The 13,072-nt window shown below is 37.7% G+C and overlaps 1 protein-coding gene across 5 annotated transcripts in view; it reads left to right on the top strand.

The window, feature by feature from the left end:
- The window catches only part of syt1a (synaptotagmin Ia), a 218,285-nt gene that overhangs the window by 129,527 nt on the left and 75,686 nt on the right, over window positions 1-13,072 (top strand). The gene's annotated exons all lie outside the window — the stretch shown is intronic.

Here is a 13,072-nt window from a genome sequence, read left to right on the forward strand (position 1 = left end):
CAGAAAAAGTTTAAAAGTTTAAACTCTTTGTATTGATAAAGGATAAAGAAAGGATTTCAGCATTTTTTAAAGCTGTTTAATGTCAACATGTATGTGGTTCTCTGTTCTTTTTATTGCATTTTAGTAAACAATGTGTTGTCCTTCAAAGTTTCGAACTGAGTAGGTAGAAAAGCCCACACATTCTGCAAGGACACTGTGAGACTGTATACACTATGTGAGGTCAGACCATGCACATGTTCAAAGAAGAACGTTAATAGAACTGCAAACACACACATACTGTATATTGATTATTGTGGATTTTAACTGTGCAAAGCATTAGTTAACGCTGTTATACTTGTGTAAACCTGCAGGTTAAAGGCTCTGGTTGTGATTAGTAACAATATAATCATGCAAGCTTAGCATCTTTTGTTAGCATCAGGCCTGGTAATGGAAGCTGAGTAGCCATTTGGGGAGGCATTGTGTTTGATTCAGACCTTGTTAAAATGCCATTTTGTTTTGAGCGCAAGTGCGGAAGGACTCAGAGAGTGTTCTCAGAGCAGGATTGGCGCGAACAGTCCAATTTTTCATCGTTATTGGTCATGACATATCCAAAGTGGCAGAGCGTGGGCTTGAAGGTGAACGGTGGATGCTTCAGCTGGGCAGGGAACTCTCACGCCACCACATTTGTCCCTGCAGGGTCTTCTACACAGCCGTGACGACAACACAATTCAATTGGCTATCACAGCCAATGAGGTTAAAAATAAGAGCTCACAGTTGTTCTTACACATATCTCATACTTTCTTTTTGCATCCTCAACCTAAACTGGTGTTGGTAGCAGTATAGCATTAAGTTAGAAGCCAAGGTTATGCATCATTCAATTGAATGCCTTGTAACCCTTGTGAAAAAGAAACACACTTCTATAGTATGCTTTACACTTATTATAATAAAAATCATTTGAAATGGACTTTAATTATTACAATTATACGTGCACTTTAATTTTTTTTAGTTATGTGTGTTAAGAAACATAGTCATGAAAGTATACTCTAAGCATACTCAAGTGCCCATTTATTTCATTAATATTATATTTTCTTCAAGGACAGTTTTTTTAAATCTACCTTTTTAAGTACACTACAAGTGCACATTTTAAAATGTCTTTCAAAATGTCTTTACACATTATGTTCCATTTTCTGATGAGCTACTCATTATTACAATTGCGTCTGATGGCCGCTAACACATCAGAGGCGGTTGACTGCAGCTTTTTATTCACGTTTGCATTACTCTGTATTGAATAATTAAATATTATTTTTGAACAGTAAATGAGGATTAGCAGTAGGGAACTGTATCAGTACAGTATGTCAATATTGTTTCCAGTACATAGTCCAACATAATACAGTATACGACTCTTTAAGAATTAATATCGTACAGAAGATGGGGCGGTTTGACCAAGTGTCTACATGTGCCATAAACCACTACCACAAACAAAAAAGGAGATATCTTGCCGACACCCTCATTTACCATTTGTTAAAGCAAAGCAAAACTTTGACAGATTTTCATTTGTCAGATTGAATAGAATAATGTAATAACCAGATACGAGAAATAACTGGTAGGCTACAATCAACACTTACCTCCAAATAGGACTTTTATCACTAGTTCTTTTCGGGGTTGTGTAGGCTATTTTATTCTCTTTTGTGACAGTGAATAGTTGAGGGAGAATCCTGAACCGGCTCTTGTTTCTCTTGTGTTTGGTATTGGTGTTATTTGAAAAAAAAAACATAGTGAATGCATTTATCTACACAGCATTTCTTCTCCATGACAAGCGTGTGTCAGAAAAGTTTCCTGAAGTAACTGGGCTAGCCTATAGCTGCTGTTTTAAAAGCGCCACCCTCTGTTACAGAGTGAATTATTTTCTTTTAGCCTGTTAACCAACTTTTTCGTGCCTTACCATCGTATTGACCTGCTATGTATATTAAGAAAGTAAATGGAGTCCATTCTGATTTCATCTGGACTTCAGCAAAAAGCAAGTGTTATTGATCCTTCCACAATGACCCACTTACATGTTTAAGCACGTTTTTCCATTATGAAGGTTTCCGCACACAACTGCTGTGTTTTACAAGGAATCTATCGATGTCCCATTGCTGTAGGACAGGGCAATTCGTTTAGGCATCATGATATATTACCAAGGCCCGGCTGTGTTGTTGGGTCATTAGTTTACTTAATACTGGATCCCGGGGAGTGCTAAAATACTGTGTTCTCTCACACATGCATCACCTGCTGCGCTCGCATGTGTGCTTCCAGCCACCATTTTGCCTTTTCTTTTGCAAAGGCCTCTGAGAAAGAGGAAAACCAATATATGCTATGATGACTTAAGCCTATAGGAAAAGACTTTAACCTGGCAGCTCTCATCATTTCGGACTGGCAGGCAATTAAGGATGTGACATGCATTTTTTATATATTACTGTATGGCAATGAGAACAGATTCCAACACCTAGTTCACTGTTTTGGAAACACCACTTTATGGAAGTTACTGAATATTGCTCATGTTAAAATCACTTTAAAAACTTATGAGAATCATCTGTGGCCAGCTAAATGTTGACTTAAAGCAAAAGTGCAAACAGTTCATTTTTAAATGCACTCAAAATTGAAAATTCAGTTTTCATTTACTGAACCAATTCCAAATCTTTCCCTCTTATGTAACTCTCAAAAAGTATATTTGCATATGTGCATGTTTCAGAATTTGTCTTTTTTTCCCATGCAGAAAAAAGTCAAATCATATATGGCATGCAATTGCATAAATTACATTCTTCATTTTTAGGTGACCTGTCCCTTTGAGAGAATGTAGTAAAGAGTTGATACCAATTCAAGTAAACTTATGACACATATAGTCAAGTTTATTATATTACGCTACCGTTCAAAAGTTTGGGGTCGATTAAGATTTTTAATAAGTACTTTTTTTAGCAAGGAGACATTAAATTGATCCAAAATTACATTAAAGACATTTATAATGTTACTAAATAAAATATTTTTGTGTCTATTTATTTATTTAAAAAATGCACACAACTTTCAAAATTGATGATAATAAGATTTTTGTTGTATGCTGACCAAATCTACATATTAGAATCATATATGACTTTGCCAGATTGAAATTGTGAATAAAGAATAAATTACAGGAATAAACTACATTTTAAAATAGAAAAGCTATTTTAAATGGTAATAATATTTCACAGTTTTACTTTTTTTACTGTATCTTAGTGAGCATAAGAGACTCTCTATATTACAGACACCAAACCTTTAAATGTTAGTGTACATTTTCCCCAATCTTCCTAGGTTATACTAACTGTTATGTCCTCGGATTTATTATTGTGTGGGATGCACTCTTTTCTCTCTCCCTTCTCTCTCGTGCTCGCTCTCTCCGTTGCTCCAGGTTGGAGACATACTTTCAGGGTTGTTTTATTTTTCAACACTTGCCTCTGTCCCTCTCAGCCCCTCTCTTTCTTCCCTCAACACTCTATCTTCCTGTTTCATCGTAGTCCAAGACTTTCAATATGAGCATGTGTGTTTGTTTTGACGCAACTGAATGTGTGTTTCAGAGCCATTGTTTCTAGAGGCCTTCATCCACAAACACTTGAATGGACGTCACTCATCATGATAATTTAATTATCAGACTCTTGACAAACGCATTTAATGAGTGCTCTCCAAAGCCGACCCGATCCTCGGCCCAATACACAGCGGCGAGCTTGCCGTAGAGACCATAAACATAGACTCACCTGTCCAGACGGAGTATTTTTTATGCCGGTTTGTGCTTGATAATTAGGTCAATGACGTGACTTTTTTTTTAAAATGTCCAGATCTTTTAATATATAAAAAATGCAATTCATAGCTGTAATGACTTATATATACATCTTCTATGATTAAGGTTATATTCAAAATTTCTGAATTTACATGCATTTTGATATTTTTTGGGGGGGCACAAGTCATTCGGTTCAACAAACAAAAACAAAAACCTGCAAACCCTCATAACTGCGTGTTACGGTTAATGAGTATCTTCCAATGTAATGTGCTGCAACTCCCTAAAGACGTATGAAAACAACATAAAATTATTAAAAAAAAAATCATTTTGAAGAACTATGCACGTTTTAAACATTTTTTTTCTTATTTATTTATGTGGATGCTTATTTGATATTACCGATATAGTGTTTAAAATGGCACTATATGTGAGTGTACTGTATTTAAATGAGAGCTTTTGTTTGCAGTACGATTGTGGAGTTCCCCTCAGTCTGAGGTCGTTGGGTCAAATTGGGGCTTTGAAAAAGTCTTAATTACTCACCCTGAGTGGAATGGCCAATGAGGCGGCTCTTGTAGACGTTAAATCACAGCAGCTCACTCCAACTCTCTGATGCCTCCATTAAATTGATCCCAGTGGGACCGACTTCCTCAGTCTTCCTCACTAATGTGGAGAGCACAGGTGTTTATCAGATGCTGGAGGACAAAGGAATCCTACTACATCTTGCATCTTTGAAGAACTATGCTTTAATCTACAAGTATTGGCTTTGTGTTGGAATAAATCCTGAACAGCAAAACTCACTTTTTATATACCAAAATTACTAAAATTCAAACTGGTTTACACTGGCCTTGTTGACAGGCATTAAACCAGAATGGGCAAAGGCAAAATAACAGCATATCCAGTCTGCCCATCTGACTATATCTGCATTAATTAAGTAGAGGAGCCAAGGATTGGAAGTGCGGAGTATGATTACAATGGACGTCCTGGACGTCCCCTCTCTCACACTTCATTACCATCCCAACATCTGCAGCGTGTCCTCCTCTCCTGTCAGAAACAATGGCCTCCACAGGTGTCAGGAGGAGAAGAGAGGGGGTGTGTGCACATGTTTGTGTGTTTGCATCTAGTTTGGTAGCGTTCGGCAGGAACAACTCTGAAATGAACACCTGTGTTCACCGAAGAAAACATGGAGGGTGCTGAGGCATCCAAAGAAAGACAGAAAGAGACAGTCAGGAAATGATGAAAATAAAGCTGTTTCGCTGGAGTCTGGCAGGTTGATGCTCCTGGCAAACGGGAAGCATAATTAAACTATCAGATGTAATTAAGAGAGGGTTCTCTGCCTAAAATGCATTTAAAATCTCCTGCAAAATCTCAGCTACCATCATATGTATTCACATACAACGAACGCATTTAGCCCAGCACACATTTTCTTTTTTGGTCCAGACCAAAATAACCAAGTGAAGCGAACAAGTGCAAACACCTAAGCGAACCAGGACTAAATATATCATTTTCTCTTCTGGTCTGGACCAAAAGAACCAAGAAAACCAAACCACAAGTGTTAACAGAGGCTAAATGTATTTCATGTCACACTAAAAGGTTTTAGAAAACTAATGAAGGGGTGAATATCAATTTTATTCTCTGCACTTGCGACAAAATGCAAAAGTGCATCTCTCAAAGGCCTCTATTCAGTAGCTGTGGGCTAATGGGTGTATTGTGCAACTCCAAGAGTGTATACTGTATGCAAGTTGATAACAGGCAAGCAATCACATTAATGATGCTCATTGGGTGCATCGAGTTCTCACAGCTTTAAGTACCCTTGACCTTTTGTTGGGCTGAGTGTCCTCTCTTGCTCAGGAGACATGCTTTGATCAAGGCCTCTATGCATTCTTTATTCATCTTGGTCTTTCTCTAGTTGGAGACATACTTTCAGGGTTGTTTTATTTTTCAACAGTGCCATGTTGTGGTTGTACATTCAAAGAGGAGAAAGGTTCTGTCCAAGGTTGTAGGATATTGTAATGTTCAGGGGCTTGAGTTGAGGAGATGAGTGGCATTTCAGTGTTAATGGTACTCTGAAAGGGAGCACTGACTGACCGTTATAACTTATATGTTATATGCTCTAGCCAGATACATACAATGACAATGTTAACTCTTTCCCCGCCAGTGTTTTTTTTTTTTTTTTTTAAGCTGCCAGCCACTGCCATAAATGTCATGGCCCCAAGAATATTTTGTTGTATGAATATCTGAACAAGCTATATACCAAAAGAAAAGTTTTATTCTAGCTTCATGCATTCTTTTTTTATCAACACTTGAATGTGGGTAAGTTTCATAAAAAGCAAAAGGCTGAGAAATGCACGTTTTTGTCAGACTATGTCTGGATCAGATTCACTACGATGAGCAAAACATAGATGGAGTAGATTGAGTCCATAAACAACCCCAAAGCACAGTACTAAGCTAACCACTTCCTGGGTTGACATTTCACTCGGTAACATTAGACCATTTTGATGTATATGCTGTTAATAATTGTTGATGATCGTATTGTTTTTCATATGCATCTGCTTACGTATGAGATTGCTCATTTCTGCCTCTTCTTTGTCTGTGTTTTGATCTGGAGATAATGTACTCGTTCAGGAGATGTCTATTAGCGTCCCCTACAGTGATAACTCGGAAAGCCGTAAAAACTTGTCAACGGCAGGGAAGCGTTTTCTCATAAAAGACGAGATGACTCGTCAATGGCCGGGAAAGACCAAACAAAATCTTCTTTCTTGTTGCATTGTCTGTGGACTTAATGTGTAAAAGCAGTACATTTAGCAAATCAGTTAGGACTACTGAAGGACATTTTAAATTAATGTATTTGTAATGTATATACTGTGTGTATATATATATATATATATTTCATTTAAATGTAAAATTTTTGTTAAATTTCCTTTGTTATGCCTGAAGCATTTCGAAGTACCATTATGTGAATAAATAAACGCTTTGCATGTGAATTTTATGTTGCCTAATTAATATTCATGAGCTAAGCTGATGTCAGGTTTCTGTTTAGTTTTCCTTGACCTAATCCGAAATCACCCCCTATACCCTCAAATAGGGCATTATTTGAGGGGACAGCCATTTGTAGTGGTGTCCGAAACCATAGTGGACGTTATTGAGTGAACTCATTCAATCTCACATTGCACTGCAATAACGAGCGTATAGCCGATGTACGCTCAATGGCTGTCTGAATTCACTCACTCGTTTTCATTCACTCCTTCAAGTGAACTGTATTAGAGGACTTAACGTTGGAAATAGTGATTGAGGGTTTAGCAGAAAATTTCAGATTCAGCCCTTGTGTTTCGTTTTCATTCATTTCCTCATTTCATGGTTCTGTGTCCTTTTAGTTTGCGTGGTTGCCTATATATTATCTGTGACTCTGAAGATTTGTGATTAAAGACTGTTCTTACTACAACCACCACCCGTTAGAGCTGATAAGGTTTATAATATGCCCTGCTCACTTTTCATATTGCTTTTGCACCCCTGGATGTATAAAAGTCTAAAAAAAGTTTTGGATTATGAAGATTTTTTACCAATAGAAAGTTTTGCCAAAAATTTTATTTGATTATTCGGTTTCCATTTTGTTCATGTTTGCAACGAGCGTGCAGACTCAATAATGTTTTGTTTGAAATAGGTAGCGTTTGTTTTCCCTTTCACATTATCTGTTTCTTTTCTTTCTTGCTTTCTTTTTCTCACATTTTCAAATATGAGGAAAGTCAGTGAGTTGGCTCTCAATTGTGGTTAGCAGGTGCAAGTGAGCTCTTTGTTCCTGGTTTACCTCATTAATGTGGCAGCTGAGAGTTCCATTCTTAATTTATTTTTCTGTGTTAAAGCAGACCCTCCTCTGCAACTAGCACATCTGCGATTATTGTATTAAGTACTCTTCTCTAGATATTTTTTTCAAATCTGTCCGCCTTGGACCTGACAACCAACTTTGGAAATGAGCTGATGCCCTAGTAGCTCTCCATGATCCTGTAAAATTGCTTTTACATAAAAATTTTTGAACAAGCAACTTTTAACAAAAGTAAAAAAGAAATTGAATCTATTGGTCTTTCACTAATACAAGCTACAATCAATAATAATAAAAAAAAGCATCATATTATTATGAAACCATATCCATGATTTTATTGATTGATTGTTCCATCCGTCCGTCCATCCATCCATCCATCCATCCACCCATTCATTCATCCATTCATCCATTCATCCATCCATCCATCCATCACCACAGATTAAGTCTTTACAAAAGAAATATATACAAAAAACGATCTGGCCCAGTTTAAAAATCCCATTATGCTTGCAGAACATTATAGCCATGGCTGGTATTTATTGTATACAGGCATTGCTATGGTAACAGATGCACCCATGGGAATTGAGGTATTATGCCTTAAAAGAGATGAGACGCTCAGTCAGTTAGCCTCCCAAGAACCATCTAACCTGAGATCACAGATTGGGGTGTGGGATCTTGTTCAAAGGTTATTCATTCTGTTAATTTTGAGCCATCGTCCCCAAGAGGGCAGTATTATGCTCCATTTAAACTGCATACTGATCAGCCTTGACTGATTATGCAACAGTATCCATCCTGATTCTTACCAGCAACTGATATGTGCGATTTGATAATGTTCCTCTATTGTTTTACTCCTTGAGCAATCCATCATTTTCAGTGCCAGATCTCCGTGATTGCTGTGAGAGGGGTGTGTGCGCTTGCCGTGCACATTCAAGCGTCACAGGGAGTGCACATGCATGTAGTATTCTGTGAACTGGAGAGATATGGCAGATGGCTTTGGCCAAACACATCAGTGAAAATGTAGAATAATCCCACACTCCTCCACCTTGGATCAATAAGCTTACATTTATGTGGCAAGCGTACGCACAGGTCGCTGTCATTCTCACCTCTCTTCTAGCACCAGTTGGCTGACTCTCAATTTTCTCTGTCAAGGAGCTGAATATAAACCATCTACCTACAGAGAACTGTGAGATCCAATACACATCTGTTTAAATAAAAAAAGACAGCGAGAGACACGTCCCCCTCTAAAGGTTTGCTGTTTGGAGCAGACGGCTTAACAAGGGTAATCATTAAGCTTTGAGTCTGTTTGCGCTAGGTTTGATTTCCTGCCTGGCTAGCTGTGTAAGCACACACACTTCCTGTTCCATCAATATCATCCCACACACAACATCATACACATTTATATTTTGAGATGGATATCTTAAAAGGATGCTGCATTAGCATCGTATTGTATGATGTTGAAGGATGGTTTCACATGCACTGATTCCAGATTCCTTATCCATTCAAACAAAATCATTCAAACTACTCGTTCTTGGATTATCTTTGTTTCCTTAAAGATCAGTGGGCCAGATTTACTTAACAGGGCAAATTAGCGTGAGACCGCAATCCCATAAAAGCGCAAGCCAGCTCATTTACATTATGACCAACTCAATCTACAAAGAGCAGCGCAAAAAAGCGTTATCTGATCCCAAGTGTGTAATTTCTGTTTCTGAACAGGTTTCCCCAAACACATATGCATACACATATGCAAACATTATATATACAGTGCTGGTTAGAATTATTTGCCCCCTTGGTAAATATGATCAAAGATGGCTGTAAAAAATAAATCTGCATTGTTAATCCTTTTGATACTTTATTCAATTTAATTGAAGTAAAAGAATTGAAAGTGGGTAGAAAATCACATTATGAAAAAAAAAAATTCTCCAAAATACGTTGGGAACAATTATTTGCCCCCTTTTATTAAATACTTTTTGCAACCTCCTTTTTCCAAGATTACAGTCTTCTCCTATAATGCCTGATGATTTTGGAGAACACCTGACAAGAGATCAGAGACCATTCCTCCATACAGAATCTCTCCAGATCCTTCAGATTCCCAGATCCATGTTGGCGTTTCTTCTCTTTAGTTCAGCACACTCATTTTCTATAGGGTTCAGGTCTGGGGAACACGGCCATTGCAGATGCTTGCTTTTGTGCTCAGTGACCCATTTTATTTTATTTTTTTATCCAAACATGGCCCGGTATACGATTTCTAGCAGAGGTTGTCAGGTTTAGATTTTTTATCTGTTGGTATTTGATCGAATCCATGATGCCATGTATCTGAAGATGTCCTGGACCTCTGGCAGAAAATTAGGCCCAAAGCATTAAAGAAACAGCAGGGTATTTCATTTTACACACGGGGTACTTTTTTTATCCCTGTGTGCACCAAACCCATCTTAAGTGTTAGTTTCATCTGACAATGTTTTGGAGAAAAACATGTATTTCATAATATGATCCCCCCCCCAAAAAAGGTTAGATGTTTGCTTTTTTCTTTTTTTATATAAAATATCAAAAGGATTAACAATGCAGATTTATTTTTTATAGCCATCTTTGATCATATTTACCAAGGGTGCAAATAATTCTGACCAGCACTGTATATGTATATATCTTCCCCAGAAACAACTTTCCTTTTTTGTTGACATAATTTATGGCACTAGCTATTGGATAATGTTAACCAGTAGCTAAATAGCCAAATTTAGGCACTGTTTTAGCAAAATGAAATTCTGATCTGATATATTACGACCACTTATCACAGTCCAAACAATTCCTAATGGATTCCGAATGGATTTTGTTCCGTCTCACATGCATTCTTTTTGGTTATCATATTTCCTTCATATATGTTACATAATAGTTTTAAAAGGAATGACAATTCTCATTTCAGTTTAACATAGAAAAAACAAAGGGTTATGGAACAGGTTATAGGATGATATTTCGGGTGGTAAGAGTGTGCATGAAAAGCAAAACCTGACCAGTATCTGTGTGCGTTCAGAAACTGAGTGGATGTCATTAATGGCCAACAGCTTATTCTATTGCTGAGAGGCTTTTGCTAATGTAAACTGTCAGATAGAACATACTGCTGCCTGAAGCACACATGTACAAAGGAAAAATGAACCGTCACAGCATGAGAGCAGTATTAGAAGGAGTGTGAAAACGAGAGGGGAAGAGAATGAGGTCAAGAGGGAGAGAGAAACAAAGAGAGAGAGGCAGAGATTGATATGGCACAAAGGGAGTGTTCCCAGTATTCCATGCATCGGACCTGAGTGCTCTGAAGTGTGTAGCGCAAGCGAAGCAGAAGTCCATTCAACCTGCACTAAGTCCACTCTTCCTTTTCCCAGTTTGCGTACTGAGCCAGCGATGAGCGTTCCTCACAGAAGGGCATGACCTTGACGACAATTCAAACCAGTCTCTTCCAGCATCTCCATTTGGTAATGCCAAAAAGCACAATGCCTAAAACAGCACCTAAAATCAACACCACAAATGTACAAATCAGCTGATTTAGAAAATGTCTATGTTTAAAAACTCATTATCATGAATGTTGTTCCAAATTGGTTTATCAGCAAGCTGAGCTCAAGCTGTGTTTATTATAGTGGCTTTTTGAGCCCCTTTAGGCCACCGCTCCGCCCCAACTACCCTCACAGGCCGAGCATCTGGACCAGGGGAGGGGCCAGGCAGCTGCTCCGGGCTCACTGTTCATTTGCATACAGTTTCTTTGGGAATGCCCTTGACTGACTCCTCAAGGGGACGTGGGCTGCATCTACACTACAGAGAGAGAGAGAGAGAGAGAGAGAGAGCAGTAAAAAGAGCAAGAAGGAATTGCAGCCCTAAGAGGTGTTCACACAGGATGTGTTCTTCTGTTTAAAACAGCTAGACGGAGTGCACGGATTGCATTTATGGGGATATTGTATACGTAAATATGATTATTCTGCTGCCAGATTCAGTTGTTTTTAAACGAAAATTTGTATGTATTTATATCTGCTGCACTAAAAATTGAAGATCAAAAAAGCAGTGAGTGCCTTAAAGGGAGTGGAGTGGGAGTGGAGCGAGGAGTGGAGCGGTGTGATTTTTGAATGGAGTGTGGAGCGGATTTTTTAAAAGCACCCCACTACCGCTCCATCACGAGTACAATTCATGCCAACGGCTCATTATAGAACTGCATTTTTAGTAAGGATTCACACGTTAAACACATTTAGCTAGATGGATAACTCAAATCAGAAAAAATGTGAAGGTTATGATGATGCCGAGGGACATGAGTGGCTGCAGGAGGTTATAATTCTCAAGCCTACAGAATATGATCGGGCAACACGATCTCATTAAAGTGCGTATCTATAGCACAAATTTTATTTCTCGTGCCATTTATACACCAATTGCAAATGATACGCACTAAACCCCATCCTAGGTGTATATGACATTCTTCTTTCTTGAACTTGTCACACAACGTAATGACGAACGCGGTTGCCCAGCCCTGTTTGTTTGAACCGCGAGAGGTGTCAAAGCTTACACTACTGCTACATCCTACGTCATACATGGCGTCAAGTGTTACTCTTTTGGCGTAAGTCGACTTGCTAGTTATTTTAGTCTATAAAGTTTTATATATGGATATTTTTCTTACACGAACGCATCGCTTCGCTTCAGAAGGCCTTTATTAATTAATTAATATTTATTTCCATTATGACTACTACATCTCACTCACATGCGATGTAATGATGTCAATAATGTAGCATATCAATAATAATAATAATTAGGGCTGGGTAAAAAATATCGATTTCTCGATTTTTAATCGATTCTCATTTTTACAAACCGATATCGATTCTTAAATCCCAAGAATCGATTAGTCATCCTGTTTTCAGTTGATGAATGAATGGAACATTGTAGCGCGCATCCCATCCAATAAATCGCAGTAATCTTTGTGCGTTGTTACTATTGATATGAAACAAAGTCTCAGATTTCAAATTACGTCTATTTTCTTACGAAATTCTAAAACATAAATACCGTTTTGGCGCTGTGGCGTGAGATCGCCCAAATGATCTCTTCCGCCTTAATAATAGCAGTTACAGCGCGAAATAAACATGAATGAGCACAAGTGTGTTAAAAGATAGAGTACAACTTATCGAAATCCGTATCATGTCACATGGAATCGCTCAAGCAGTGTTTCAACCGTGGAAAGATTAAAACGGCTTGTAAACAATGTCATGTAACGTCACATTTACCTCAGAAAAACCATATCCAGTGACCATAAACTTGTTAGTCAGCTAGAAAAATTAACTCTAGAGAGGAGCATTTTGCTAAATATATGCACCATATTACATATTCATTGTAATTTTTAATGTTCTTCAATATTTAATGCATGTTTGAATAAATCTGTCAAGTTTTTATGACAGCCCCCATTTATATGTTTACATTTCATATAACTTTATTATTATAAAAATAAATAAAAGTTTAATTCAAGTGTTTGTATACAAATCAGT

Source organism: Rutilus rutilus, assembly GCF_951802725.1.
Source record: "Rutilus rutilus genome assembly, chromosome: 4".
In the NCBI taxonomy this organism is placed as follows: Eukaryota; Metazoa; Chordata; class Actinopteri; order Cypriniformes; family Leuciscidae; genus Rutilus; species Rutilus rutilus.